This window comes from Macrosteles quadrilineatus, unplaced genomic scaffold (assembly GCF_028750875.1).
Source record: "Macrosteles quadrilineatus isolate MER2022 unplaced genomic scaffold, UCM_ALF_1.0 Scaffold_3__2_contigs__length_128488019, whole genome shotgun sequence".
NCBI classification, from domain to species: domain Eukaryota; kingdom Metazoa; phylum Arthropoda; class Insecta; order Hemiptera; family Cicadellidae; genus Macrosteles; species Macrosteles quadrilineatus.
Window position 1 is genome coordinate 118,854,233 of NW_026542596.1, and position 14,784 is coordinate 118,869,016.

The 14,784-nt window shown below is 36.5% G+C and overlaps 1 protein-coding gene across 2 annotated transcripts in view; it reads right to left on the reverse strand.

The window, feature by feature from the left end:
• The window catches only part of LOC128991105 (zinc finger CCCH domain-containing protein 13-like), a 51,109-nt gene extending 37,645 nt beyond the window's left edge, over positions 1 to 13,464 (reverse strand). For both annotated transcript variants that reach the window (XM_054413834.1, XM_054413835.1), the window contains exon 1: positions 13,332 to 13,464. The gene's annotated coding sequence lies outside the window, so the exon portion shown is untranslated. The remainder of the gene's footprint in view (positions 1 to 13,331) is intronic.
• Between the last annotated feature and the right edge of the window lie 1,320 nt (positions 13,465 to 14,784).

The following is a 14,784-nucleotide window of genomic DNA, read 5'->3' on the forward strand; positions in this document are numbered from 1 at the left end:
CAAAGCTTCCTTCTGAAATATCAAGATTGTATCTAAGTTGCCTTTACTTGTACCACCATAAACAACTACATACACCATAAGATATGTGAGAGTGGATATGTGCGAAATAAATAGTTTTTAAAGTTTCAAGACGACATAACAAAGACATTTTTCTAAGAACATATATACCTGTTGCAATTTTGTTAGCCAATTTTAGTGTATGTTGGTCCCAACTAAGACTATTGTCAACTTCAACTCCTAAAAATCTGGTAATTTTAGGCTAATTGATTCTAAGTTATTTTACTTCCCCCCACTAAAATATCTATTTCTCGAGCATTTTTATTTTGTTTTGTAGAAAAAAATCATTTGATTAGTTTTATTGCCGTTAAGAAATAAATTATTCTGTATAAAAAAGTTTTCAATACCGGTAATTTTTAATTGCTCTTGACACGCTTTTTCAAGGTCAGGGTAAGATTTAGCAGTGGTTATCAAGTTTGCATCATCAGCATAAAGTACTAACTGACTTTCTGTTCCTAAAATTGTTTTTAAAATTGAAGGCATTCCTTGGACATAACACAAAAATAATAAAGGCCCCAGAATGGAGCCTTGAGGAACTCCATGTTTAATAGTTAAATTTTCTTATCTATACCTGGTTAGTGTAGGCCTATTTTGTTTTTTTGACATTATTTCTACTTAGGCCTATTGCATTCTTTCTGAAAGATATGACCTAAACCAATTTAAAGTAGTGTTAAAAATACCTAAAGATTTTAATTTATGTAAAAGAACTAATTAATATAAAAATTACAATAGACAAGGTCACATTTGTTACATGTTTTGTTACATATGTTATATAAAATATTAAATATGCCACAGAAAATGTTAAAATAAAGTTAAATGAATCTTAAAAGGAGAAAGCATCAGTAATAATAAAAACTTTGAAATTAACAGGGGAAAAACCATAACAAGAACAAAGAATCATCAAGACTGCTTGGCCTCACATTTAAAGCGGTGTTTACACTGTCGTGGGGCCATGTCCACAACAGGCGTGGTCGCCAATGGACAGCCGTACGCAAATGCCGTGGCGGCTCGGTACCGTCCCACGGCCACTAGCAGCCGTGTAGTGTAAACAGTTTTCTGGTAAAAGCGTATCCATTAAAGGCGTGTTCATTTTTATTTACGGGTGCGTTGTGGATTGTGCCAAAAGATTAATTATTGAACGTTGTGCTACAACGAGTGTTATTTTAGCCGATGAAATAGCACGGCATTTAAGTGTTATTAAAAAAAGAACGAAACCAAACTGTAGCTTTCAATATTTATATCAAATCAAATAAACAAGGTTCACTTTGATACAGTTCAAGCATTCAAATTGTTTGAACTTCCGCTAATTTTAAAGATTGCTTTGTTTTCACCGGTTTTAATTGATTCGACTTGTGTCAATGTTATAGACTTTTTTGTTTTCGTCATGGTACTTAAAAACTAAGACGACAACCACTGACTTTAAAGTATAATAGTTAAAACTCGTAGTACACACAACGACGAGACGAAAGACAATGACTCCTCACCACGTCTACCCACGCCTGCAACAGGTGCAACCAAACACGGTTTGGTTAGTTCCAAAGGGCGTGGGGAACAGGCGTATTGGGTTGCCACGTCTGTAGCTCCCACGTCTTCACTGTTTACACGAAGCGTGGCCACTCTTGTCAAGAAAGTGAGAAAATTTCTCACCTACACGCCTGACTTTAGCCGTGGCCCCACGACAGTGTAAACACCGCTTAAGGGTTGAAAAATCTGCATTCTGCAAAAACTCCTCGACTGAATAAAAAGCACGACTTGTAAGCCAATCTGATTATTTTGACCTATACGAATGAATGCTTTCCTGATTTCTAAAATATATTGGAAGTTTATTAAATAGTTTTATTTGCAAATATTTATAACTTTTGATAAATTTTGTTAGCCTGGCTTGAGGAATATATAAATCTTTTGATTGTCTGGTGATATACCCATGGATTGAGTTGCAACAAACAAATTTATTTAGATTCTCTTTAACGGAAACTAAATTGTCAAAAATGAAAATATTAGAGTGTCATGATTCTATTTTCAGCAAAAAAATGCTTTGCAACCAACCCTATCTGGAATTTCAAACATAATTCTGAGAGCCTTCTTTTGCCATGTAAAGACCCGATTATATTATATTATAATTAATTAGGTTATAACAAAATCTGCTTTGACTTTTGGGAAAATATATTTTTAGGTGGGCCTATATGTAGCTTTATGGTTTAAGCCACACAACATATCTTTAAGCACGGTAAGGGTTAAGAAGAAATGCTAAAACTTAGGGACCAGGATAAATAAGTTAAATTAGGCTATTCAAAATAAAATTAATGCCATGATTTGCATTTCTACATCAAAATAAGTTAAGTTACAAAACTGCGCAAACATGATATTTTAGGCCTTTTACCCTAAGTTGTTGTAGTAGAAAACTATTGTTTTGTAAACATAGGTCTAGGCCTATAAAAGATTAGATACCTAGGCCTAACTCAAAAAGATAACGTCATTATTCTTTTTTGTTCTTCCTTTCTTTCTTAGGATTCCTTTCATCTACGCATTCAAAAAGTTGCCGTGGTTGCTAATTAAATCACCCTTTTAGCTTCCTGCGGCTCTTGGAGCAACTAAGAACATTTTCATAAGAGATCCAGAGGTCTTATCCTACTACAATAGACTCCTTCTTATTCGGACTCCTCGCGACCGAGGCCAGTCCGGATAACGGGATTTTCTGGCTAAACCAACGTCCCCAGAAACTCGTTAAAACAGACTGCTTACTGTGATATTTGACTTGGATTTATGAGATAATTGTATTAAGACACGTGATCACTGGTCTCAAATCCTTCCCACGAGAACTGTCGTTTCAGTACTGCCCCCTTCTTGCCGATCTAGTCCGGTTAAACCAATGTGCTGATAAAAGTTGTCTGATTACATCCTTCTCTAAAAATTAACATTTTATGGTCTAAGTGGGGTGGAGCCAACGATGTAAATAACTACTGGATTGCGCTCTCAGTGGCGTATCGGGCACTGTTTTCGGTCTCGCTCCCCCCACTCTCTTCTGGCAAGATAACGGCGGCGTTCCTCACGTGAATGCTAACTGTCACCCATTTCAACACTTGTTTGATGTAACAACAGTGTGCGGTTTTTTAAAACTGTGATTAAAGTTTATCATTATCTTTAATTGTACGCTAAGTATGTGTTTAAAATGGTTGTGTCTTGTTCCGCTTACAGCTGCACCAACAGAGTACAGAAAGGCAGTGGCATTTGGTTTCACGTGTAACAATAGATCTAATAAATTAATCTAATCTAATAGATTATAAACAAGGTGTCTTAGAGTAAGTGATTCCTTAACTCGTTACAGCATGTTTAACTTGGCCTAACTGAAATTTTGTTTTGTTTTCATTTTGTTGATAGTGTTAAACTAATACTGTACATTGTAAAACATTCACAATGAAATAAATTCGTCCGGGCTTATTTTCTCAGAGGTCAGTCAACACTATGGGTTATGATGGTACAGTATGTCGGGTTGATATTCATTAGGTATAATCACTCAACTGGCTGATTATGTAACTAAAGGTAAGCTCATTAGGGCACACAAAGAAGTTTTTAAGGTAGTTAAGTACATTTACAATGTATTAACTTTTCAGCTTCGACATAAAGTGAAACTTTAACACAAAAAGACTATTTGTAGCCGCGTGTTCCCATTTTGTGGACACTATTTTTAAGGGGCACGTCGTGAATATTTCTTTTGGGGAAGACACCCATGAATTGCAATTAATTAAGTTTGTTTGTGACCTTTTTATTAAAATGTAGGCTATTGGCACCACTCAGCTAACTGAAAAAGTATCACGTTTACGCCTAACATACCATAAGTCTGCGACAGAAACTCACCAAAATAATTTTATTCAAACATATTTAATGTTGTTTTCATTAATAAATCGAGTGTGAAATGACAAACTCTGTAGGCCTACTTACTATCCTTTTTTTGCAATTACTTGTTATTTTACCATGAATAGTTTTGAACTAGGTAGTCATTTCAGTTGTGTGAAAAAACATCTAAAATCAAGTTTAGTGAATGTGTTATTCAAGTTCAAATGGGTTATTCTATGCAAGAAACAAAACATACATTATGTTTTTAATTGTAAAAAGAGTTTGACATACATTAGCAATTTTTAATCTCTATATATTTAAACAGAGCAGCATCTAAAAAGGTGCGTTTTATACGGTGAGTGTATGGGCTGCGTCAGCTTCTGGCAGTAGAGAGTGGTGGAGCGCCAGACCGCGCGGCCAACACTGAGCCAGCAACTGCCAGCATGAGTTGTTGATATCGTTGGGTGGAGCTCAGTTTTTTTAAATCCTATCTGATTAACCGACCTCAAAAAGTTAGTTTTAATAATCAGCTTTCTGAGACAGCAGTAGTTGAGAGCGGCGTGCCGCAAGGATCGGTGCTGGGTCCTACCTTGTTTTAAATAATTAATGATTTGCCTGATAGTAAAGTTGTAATTCTGTAATCTTTGCCGATGCCACCACTCTGTACAGTAGTGGGGAGCGAGCTGGCGTAGTGGCTAGAGCGCGGGACTTCGGTCCGTGAGGTCCCGGGTTCGATCCCCGCCAAGTCACCAATGGATTTTATCTAAGTGATAATGCCGCAACCCCTAGGTCTAGCCTGAAGTAATGTGAAAAACAATCCCAGGCTCGTGCCTAGCGTCCTAGGACAAAAAAAAAAAAAAAAAAAAAAAAAAAAACTCTGTACAGTAGTAGGCCTAATAGCGAATTATAACAGCTAAGTTTAACAATGTCTAAAGCCTTGCTCGAAAGCACTGACTGGTTTAATTCAAACGGTTTGTCACATAACAATAATAAAACTCAAAGTTTGCTTTTCTCTTTGTCTAAAGTTACCCCCAGCTTTGAACACTGTAACATGGGCCATGCAAAACGTTTAGGCATTGTTCTAGACTCCACATTAAACTGGAACCCACATATCCAATCTGTCTGTACTAGGTTAAATAGGGTAATTTGCTTGTTGAGGCATTTACAAAACTTGTTACCTAAACACTTTCTCAGGGGTGCCTACTTTGCTTTTTTCGCAGTATTTTGATGTATGGTATTAGCCTGTGGGGCAACAGTAATCATGTGTCATGTGTCCTAAAACTGCAAAAAAAAGGCCATTAGAGTCATGAACAGATCATCTATTTGTTGCTGAGGAAATCTTGACTGTAGTAAATGTAGCCTATACATTTATGTTTGTCTCTGTAGAGTTAAGAACAATTTAGGCCTAAATGATTTTAAACTTAGAAGTGATGGCCACCACCACAGCACAAGACACAAGTGTCAGATGGATGAATCCTTTAATAGGCTAGAAGCTTGACCCATTGTTGGTTAGACAATATAAGTGTAAAAATATTTAATAGGCTACCAGAAAATGCTAGACAAATGTGTTTCAGCATATATAAAAGCACTCTTTACAGGTTCTTAGTATCTAGGCCATTTTTTTAATCAAAGATTTTTTTGACGTAGGCTACCTTCTTCCGAACTAAAATCTGTTTTCTGTTAAAATAAGCAGGCCTACTGTAAGCTATAGTTTTCCACATGTTTATTGTTTGTGTCTAGTAACCTTTATGTTTTTATTCCTTTGTGTAGTATTTGCAGCTTAAATGTTCCTACTAAATCTAGTCACCAAAAATGTCCATTCACTATGTACCTGTAGGGTACTGTAGGCTATGCAATATTTCAATTTATATGTATTTGTAGCCTAACTCAACAATTTGACGTGGTCTATACCTGTATTTCTGTTCAATCGACCAAATAAAGAATCTTGTATCTTGTATTAAAGAGATGTTATTTCCGCCAAAAGTAGTCCGGTTAAACAGATGTCCGGTTAAAAGGTGTCCAGATAAGAGGGAGTCTACTGTGCCTTCCATCATCGTGGCAATATATGAACATATCCCACGGACGTGAGGACATTATCATTGTCTACCGCGAATGAGACAAAATTCTGATCACCCCCGTGGCCGTGTAGACATCGTAACTGTCTCCCCCGATTGAGGCAAAATTCTGACTATCTTCCATGGTTGTGTAGACATAATTATAATTAATTATCCCGAGGTCATGGATGGGTTTTAAGAGTTAATTTGCATTGTGAGGAGGACAATCCTTCATTGCGGAGGACATTATCATCGTCTACCACGAATGAAACAAAATTCTGATCACCCCTCGCGGCCGTAAAGACATCATTTTATCCTCCCCCGAAGTCGTAAGTACATAGCAAAGGCCAACCGCAATTGCGGAAAAATGGTGATCCCTCGGCCATGTAGCCTATTGTATAGATCATCTTACGCGAATGAGGCAAAATTCTGATCTTTTCCCACGGTGATGTGGGAACCACATTATCATCGTCTTGACCGATCGGGGCATAATTCTGATCATCCCTCGTGTAGTCCGGTTAAAACGATGTCCGGTTAAAAGGTGTCCGGATAAGAGGGAGTCTACTGTAAAGGAAAAGTTGAAGTTATTACTTAAGGGTATTACGAGATCTATTTAAATTATCTCGTTAATTTATTAGCAAATTTCCCTATAGGGAAGTAGCTATTACCGTACGTCTCATGGTAAGACCTAGGCCCGGGACTGATTTACTTTTTTCATTTTGATGTCCCCAGAGGCCAAAAACACCATTCGTTCAAATTTTTATGTACCTATGTATCTATAAGTATAAAAGAGGATGGTTGTATATATATATAGATATATATATTTGTTTGGCAGTGATAAACTCAGACACCGCTGAACCGATTGCCACGAAACTTGGTACATACGTGTAGAATTTCATGGAATAGGTTTATACGCCATCAATTTCGTGATCCGTCCAATCGGCTCCACCCCAGTGGCTCTGGAGTTTCCCATGTTAACCTTATGAGAAATGGAATTAATGAATCTTACCAGCTGTTTCAATTAAACAAGTTGGTTTTGTTCTATGATGTTCAATAGCATTAAAGTTACAAGGATTACCAACAGGGTGCAGCACTATTATTTCTTTTACATTTATGACAACAACTAATTTGCAACCAAAAGGTGAGTGAGCGTAGCGAACGAACTTCAACCTGGAGTCGAGTTAGCGTAGCGAACGAGCTAACCTGAAGGCAAGTGAGCGTAGCGAACGAGCTAACCTGAAGGCAAGTGAGCGCAGCGAACGAGCTTCAACCTAAAGGTGAGTGAGCGTAGCGAACGAGCTCCAACCTAAAGGTGAGTGAGCGTAGTGAATGAACTTCAACCAGGACTTGATTGAGCCATGCGAACGAGATCATCTTGAAAATTAAGAAGTTAACCCTCCGAGTGTCACTCGTCGAAAAATCGACGCACGACACACTTTGTGTAGTGTCACGCGTCGATTTTTCGACGCACGAACATCGTTTACGGCGAAGGCTCTATGACTGACTGAATCGTATTGAACTGGATCGAGTTAGGTATCGTTCTTTTCCCTAGATTCTAAGCTTTCTCCAGAGGTATGTCTCTAAGCGCTTTATGTTCTCCGAGCCGATCGTAATTGTAGCAGACAGCTGACGTGCGTATTTGTAAACAGCTAGGTTACCCTCCGACCGATGACTGATGTGTTTTATTACGTTTATCATTGTTTTAGTGTTAAAAATCAAAAGTAGTGATATACGTGGTGCATTATAAGAAGATTTAAGTGATTTTGAAGGGCTGGTTGATGATCCTGAAGAAGTAGGTAGTGATATTGATGTAAATTATCAGCCAGATTCCTAGCTATGGTTAGGCTATGCATTCTTAGCTAAACGCTATGATGTACTGAAATCTGTTTTTTGCCCATAACTTATATTTGTAATCCTCATAAAATTTAGAACAAAGTGGCTATTTTAAAATATTTTTAGGCCTATAAATTATACAATTTCATTGAGCGCGAACTTATTTTTTTTTTTGAAAATTTTCCAAAATATTTTTTTTTTACTTACTACTTACTGCCATGGCCACTTGTACCCTAGCTGGTACTTGGCCTCGCCAACATGCTGTCGCCAATAGTCTCGGTCCCATGCATCTTCCTCTACAAGCCTCATCCTTTCCAAATCTTTTCGTACTTGACCCCACCACCTGGCTTTCGGTCTACCTATTGGTCTTCTTCCCCTCGGATTTCCTCTGAGTGCTATCTTCAGTAGACTCTCCTCCTTTCTCCTTAGGATATGGCCAACCCACCTTAATCTTCTACTCTTAACTTCTCCAATGATATCAGGGTCTTGAAATAATTCTCTTAGCTCTCGGTTGTGGCGGATTCTCCATACTCCATCTTCAAATACTGGCCCATATATAGTTCTCAAAACTTTGTTCTAAAAAGTTATTATTTTCTTTTCTGAGTTCTTGCTCAGGATCCAATTTTCCCCTCCATATAAAAGTACAGGTCTTACTATAGTTTTGTAGATTCTAATTTTTGTCTTTCTCGTTAAAAGTTTTGATTTCATTAGTTTACTGCATGCGTACCAACTCTTATTTGCTAAATTTATCCTATTCTGAATTTCCATGTCTTCCGTATTTTTGTCAGATAGTAGAACGCCTAGATAGGTGAAATTATTTACTCTTTGGAATTCATGGTTGTTGACTTGAAAAAACTCTTCATTATTTCCAGCTTCTCCTCTTGTTACTATCATGAATTTTTTTTACCAAAAAATTTTTTTTGAAACAAATGTCCCTTATGTTTTTTATGTATAATATTGAAGCCCATGATTTTCCAAACAAAATGGTATATAGAACAGTAGAATTAACATTGTTTTAAGCTTCTCAGATCCGTTTTAATAAAACCTTGCAAATGCGCCAAAAATAGGCGGACATTAAGGCCTAAACTATGGACACTCGGAGGGTTAAATGGGGCAAAGCCCGCGGGTTTACAGCTAGTGATAAAAGCATTAAAAAGTTATAAGATTTACCAACAAGGTGCAGCACTATAAATTTTTTTTCATTCATGTAAACAGCTAATTTGAACCAAGCAGCAGCAAACAACTGTGATAGGTATGCAATGAGAATTGTCAAAGTAGGATTGCTTACAGTTATATTTAGGCTATGTTTTAATGTCAAAAATAATTTGTGATTTTTTGTGAATTCGTAATAATGTATTTCTCTTTATTGTTTAGGTGAAGTGGTAGAAAATTATGGCTTTGGTAGATGTGTAATACCATTAGTATACCGACAATTTAAAGAAGCAAATTTGATCAAACTTTGTCCTCTCCCATTGCAAACGCAAAGCTTGAGTATAACTGCAATACGCATTTTAAACTTATATGCCAACTCCGTACGAAGGACGGGTACTTTGCTTAGTATATCTATATATATATATATATATATATACTAGCTGACCCGGCGAACTTCGTATCGCCTAAGTTATAGGTTTCCCCTAAGACAGACCGATGGAAAGAAAGTACCGTTACGTTTAATTTTCAAGATGATCTCGTTCGCATCGCTCAATCACGTCCTGGTTGAAGTTCGTTCGCTACGCTCACTCACCTTTGGGTTGGAGCTCGTTTGCTACGCTCACTCACCTTTAGGTTGGAGCTCGTTCGCTGCGCTCACTTGCCTTCAGGTTAGCTCGTTCGCTACGCTAACTCGCCTCCAGGTTGAAGTTCGTTCGCTACGCTCACTCACCTTTGGGTTAGAGCTCGTTCGCTACGCTCACTCACCTTTAGGTTGGAGCTCGTTCGCTGCGCTCACTTGCCTTCAGGTTAGATCGTTCGCTACGCTAACTCGCCTCCAGGTTGAAGTTCGTTCGCTACGCTCACTCACCTTTTGGTTGCAAATTAGCTGTTGTCATAAATGTAAAAGAAATAATAGTGCTGCACCCTGTTGGTAATCCTTGTAACTTTAATGCTATTGAACATCATAGAACAGAACCAACTTGTTTAATTGAAACAGCTGTTAAGATTCATTAATTCCACTTCTCAAAAGGTTAACATGGGAAACTCCAGAGCCACTGGGGCGGAGCCCTTTTAAGAATTTCGAAACGGGAAATAGTTTACGTCCGATTCGCATACCTACAGAATTTACACACCAAATTTCATAACGATCGGTGAAGTCGTTCCGGAGGAGTTTGCAGACAAACACTGTGACACGAGAATTTTATATATTAGATATATATATATATGTGTGTGTCCATCCGCACAATAACTTGAGTAATTTTTGTCCGATTTTAATAAAATTTGGTTTGAAGGTGTAAGTTGTGATAAACTTGAATGAGTTCGGGAACCAGCATGATCGGACCTTGGGAACGGGGTTTAACGGGGGGTTTTATGGGGTAAAAATGGGGTTTTCTCATTTTTACCCTTAAAACACACAATTTATCAATTTTTTTCCAGACCTTTTTAAAGAGCTAAAAAAAAACAAATAGGCAATTTAGTAGGCCTATATTAAAGTATTTTTGTACCATAATTGGTTACAGAGAAAATTAAAAAAAAAAATTAATTTAAAATTCCCATGTTATTCTTACGTAGAATATTATAATAGCCTATGTTGTAGTTGGCTTGTTTAAGGATAAATTTTGATCGTAAAATACATTGCTCTTGACGTAAAATACATGTTTAAATGTTGTTCCATGAAAAACAATTATAACGATATAACCATGAAACACCATTAGTTCAACAAATCCTTTCCTATTTTCTAGGGTTAAATGTTTAATAGATAGGCTAATAGCCTATTGGTACAAGGAAAGAAGAAAAGGCGAAAACAGAGCTCCACTTACGGTACTGGACTGTAGGCCTAAATTTGATACAAATTCATTGAAATAGCTTCTAGCGTAGTCAGTGGGACTGCACATCACTTGAGGTTATGTTTGGTGCACATTTTGACTGCCCACCCAACTTTGTTTTTTACAATTTTTTTTTGAAATATTTAAGAAAAATGACCTAACTTAAACCCATGCTTAGGTTAACAAAGTACCAAAAATTGCCGATTTTGGGTAGCCTTTAAGTTAAACCAAGGTTAAGTTACAGTTTGTAGGTTAGTAATAACTTACGTTATTTGACACAAAAAAGTGTGCCAACATTTAACTTAGGCCTCTGAGAGATTTTAAACCCTTTTCAAAAGTTTTTGAAAATAAGTATTTTAGGCCTACCGGTAAGATGTGTAGGCTAAGCCGAAAAAGTGGAAGAGGAAAAAGTGTTTGAAATCGCCAAGAAATAGGACTAAAGTAAATGAGATAAATACCATTTAAGTTACCGGTACTTAAATTAAAAAAGAAGTTTGGTCCCACAGTTTCTTTTAACTGGGCTAACTTAACTTGATTAACTTAAGTTAATTACCGATTATAACTATCGATTCGATCAGGCACAAGTTAGTAAACCTTGAGGGTAGCCTACACTTCCATATCTGATAGATCAAACAACCGAATGAAAATATTGAATGATATATCTAACGATCGATATCGGCCTAAGTAAGTTTAATTAACCCTTTGGGTGCCAGAAATTTATTTTGGTACTTTTCGAAAAGTGCCAGAGTTTTTTACTAGGTACCCGGTAGCCTACTTATGTCTGAAAAGTGCCAGGTTTTCTTTCTTGGAGGCAAAGCGTAGGCCTGGTGCGCAAGAATAAAAATCGGTGAAAGTATAAATTTTCATCCCAAAAGTGCCATGGAATGATATAACTTATCGTGACTCGATAAAGAAATAGATTGAAATCATCGATGTTTTTTTATAAGTTAACCCTCCAAGTGTCCATAGTTTAGGCCACCTATTTTTGGCGCATTTGCAAGGTTTTATTAAAACGGATCTGAGAAGCTTAAAACAATGTTAATTCTAATGTTCTATATACCATTTTGTTTGGAAAATCATGGGCTTCAATATTATATATAAAACATAAGGAACATTTTTTCAACAAAAAATTTTTTAGGTAAAAAAAAAATATAATTTCAAAAATTTAAAAAAAAAAATAAGTTCGCGCTCAATGAAATTGTATAAATTATAGGCCTATAAATATTTGAAAATAGCCACTTTGTTCTAAATTTTATGAGGAGTACAAATATATAATAATATAAGGAAGTAGATTTGCAAATAAATAAGTTATGGGCAAAAAACAGATTTCAGTACATAGCGTTTAGCTAAGAATGCATAGCCTAACCATAGCTAGGAATCTGGCTGATAATTTACATCAATATCACTTCTTCAGGATCATCAACCAGCACTTCAAAACCACTTAAATCTTCTTATAATGCAACACGTATATCACTACTTTTGATTTTTAACACTAAAACAATGATAAACGTAATAAAACACATCAGTTATCGGTCGGAGGGTAACCTAGCTGTTTACAAATACACGCACGTCAGCTGTCTGCTACATATTACGATCGGCTCAGATAACGTACAGCGCTGAGACAGACCTCTGGAGAAAGCTTAGAATGAAACGGAAAGAACGATACCTAACTCGATCCAGTTCGATCCGATTCAGTCAGTTATAGAGCCTTCGCCGTAAACGATGTCTGCTTGTCGAAAAATCGTCAAGTAACACTACACAAAGTGTGCTGCTTGTTGAATTTTCGTCAAGTAACACTGGGAGGGTTAATAACAAACGAGTCAACCGATATGCCCATTAGGCCTAAAATTCACATGACCAATGTATTTTTCGGGTAAGACTACCGACGACGATATATCATTGTGAAGTTTTTTACAGATGTGTTGTGCAAAACGTTGTAAGTTGCCTAAGTTAGTTATTGTTGCGTGGCTCAAAGGGTTAAACAATCGAATAATCATTAACTTAACTTACTCATTGGGTTGTTTGTGCCAACAGATAAGTTATGGAAGTGTACCCAACCTTGATTCAATTATTTCACTATCAGCAAGTTTGGTTAGTTAGGTTAGGTATTGAGAGTTTAATTTTATAATTGATAGGCCTAGGGGACTTAGACCTAGGCCTAGGCCTAAGTTAGTAAAAATGATTAATATTTTCCACAATTCGATAGTTTCAATCGATATTAGCATAGAACAGTTAAGAAACTGTACCGGAGATGGTTTTCATGCCCTAAAATCGCAGATTTCTAGCATTGTTCCTGATCTTCAGGGTGAAATAGCATAAGTTAAGTAGGCATTTCCACCAAAAGTGCCAATGGTAAAAAGTGCTTAAAATTGTATAATTTTGGTAGATACCTAAGGCAAAACATGTAATATGACATAGGTAGAATAAGTTCAGTATTACCGGCATTTCATACCCTAGGCCTAGGCAGTTCGGCGACTTACAAGCGGGCATAGATTTACAACTTTCGCTGAGGCTTATTTCAGCTATATTTCTTGAACAGACAAGTTAATCAAAAGATCACTAACTACATATTTACCTGAGGAATTGAAATTCTTTCCTTAGAAAGCTGAGAGTCACTGAAATTAATTTACAAAAGTAACAACACTGATCGAAGAAAGAACTATGTCATCCACAACACAAAATGGCGGATCGGATCAGATGGCGATGGCGATCATGGCATGGCGTTCAGTCGTTGAGTCGATGGCGATGCAATTCGGGGAATTGAATTAGATAGACTGGACTGGAGTAGAGGCAGACTGACTAGACTGGACTGGGTTCACCGAAACGAAGTGAGTGAAAGAGGAAGACGAATAAATTGGACCGGATCTTCCTCCGTGGAAATGGAGTTTTCTTTCCATTTCCCGTACATCATAATCGACAGATTTGGTAGAAAATAATCCAATAAACCAGATAGGGTTAAAAAATACATGTATGAAATTCAAATTACTACAAGCAGCACATGTCCGTATTGGTGGCATTTCTATTATACTCTGTTCACAAAATATATGTGTTTTGAGGGGAAGTTCCCTCACCACTTTTTTGTGCTTAATGTTTGTTGCTTGATCAGGTGTAGAGCTATTATTTTAAGGCAAAATGTCAAGTAGAGTGGATAGATTTGATTTATCCCCCCCCCCCCCGTCAAAGGTTTGCCAAATGGATTGACAACTGCGCCAGCTGATGATCAATTTAGCATTGTTTATTGATTAATTTTTACAGCAAACACCATTATTACACTCGTTTTACATTGTGATACATGATACATACATGCGAAAAACATGTTCAATGAAAATTACATGCAGTTGTAAAACAATTGAAGAGTGAAAGTTAAATTAACTTGGTTTTTATTGTTGCTAACTTGTTTTTAGTACATTAAGTGCCTACAAGCACGCTATTTTGAATTGTTTGCTCGAAATACAGGAATGCGGAAAAGTCAAACTAGTGAGATAAAGTGGACTTAAGTAGGTTAAATCACTGTTAAATGCAGGAATCAACTATGAGTGCTATGTAGAAAGTCCGTTTTTTCATGTAACTGTAGGAAAATTATATTTTATAATAAAAAAACGGACTATATTTTTAGATTATATATTCTAAAATTATATACTTAGTAAAAGGTATGAATACAGAATTTTACTTTTTGTAAACCATTATAATTTTATGTCCCTGTCAGCAACGTAATGGAAACCTTAAATAGAATAATATTCAGTTATAAGTTATAGTAGTAGTCTCTTTTAAGTGATACATTAAATTTCTTATGGCTCATCCTTATTCATTTGCTTCCCTAACAAAATTTCAGATATTATCTGTTCTACATATTCTTTAACGAAATCAAGAGAGTTATCAGGATCACTTTTCTTGATTTCGTTGTCGATATATAACTCTTTTTGTGGAAAGTCGCTTTCCTCCATGACTTTGAGTCCTTGCTAAAGGCTCTTAATATGATTTCTCAGATAAGACTTGTTGACCAAAGGATGGTGAATCCCACCAAGATC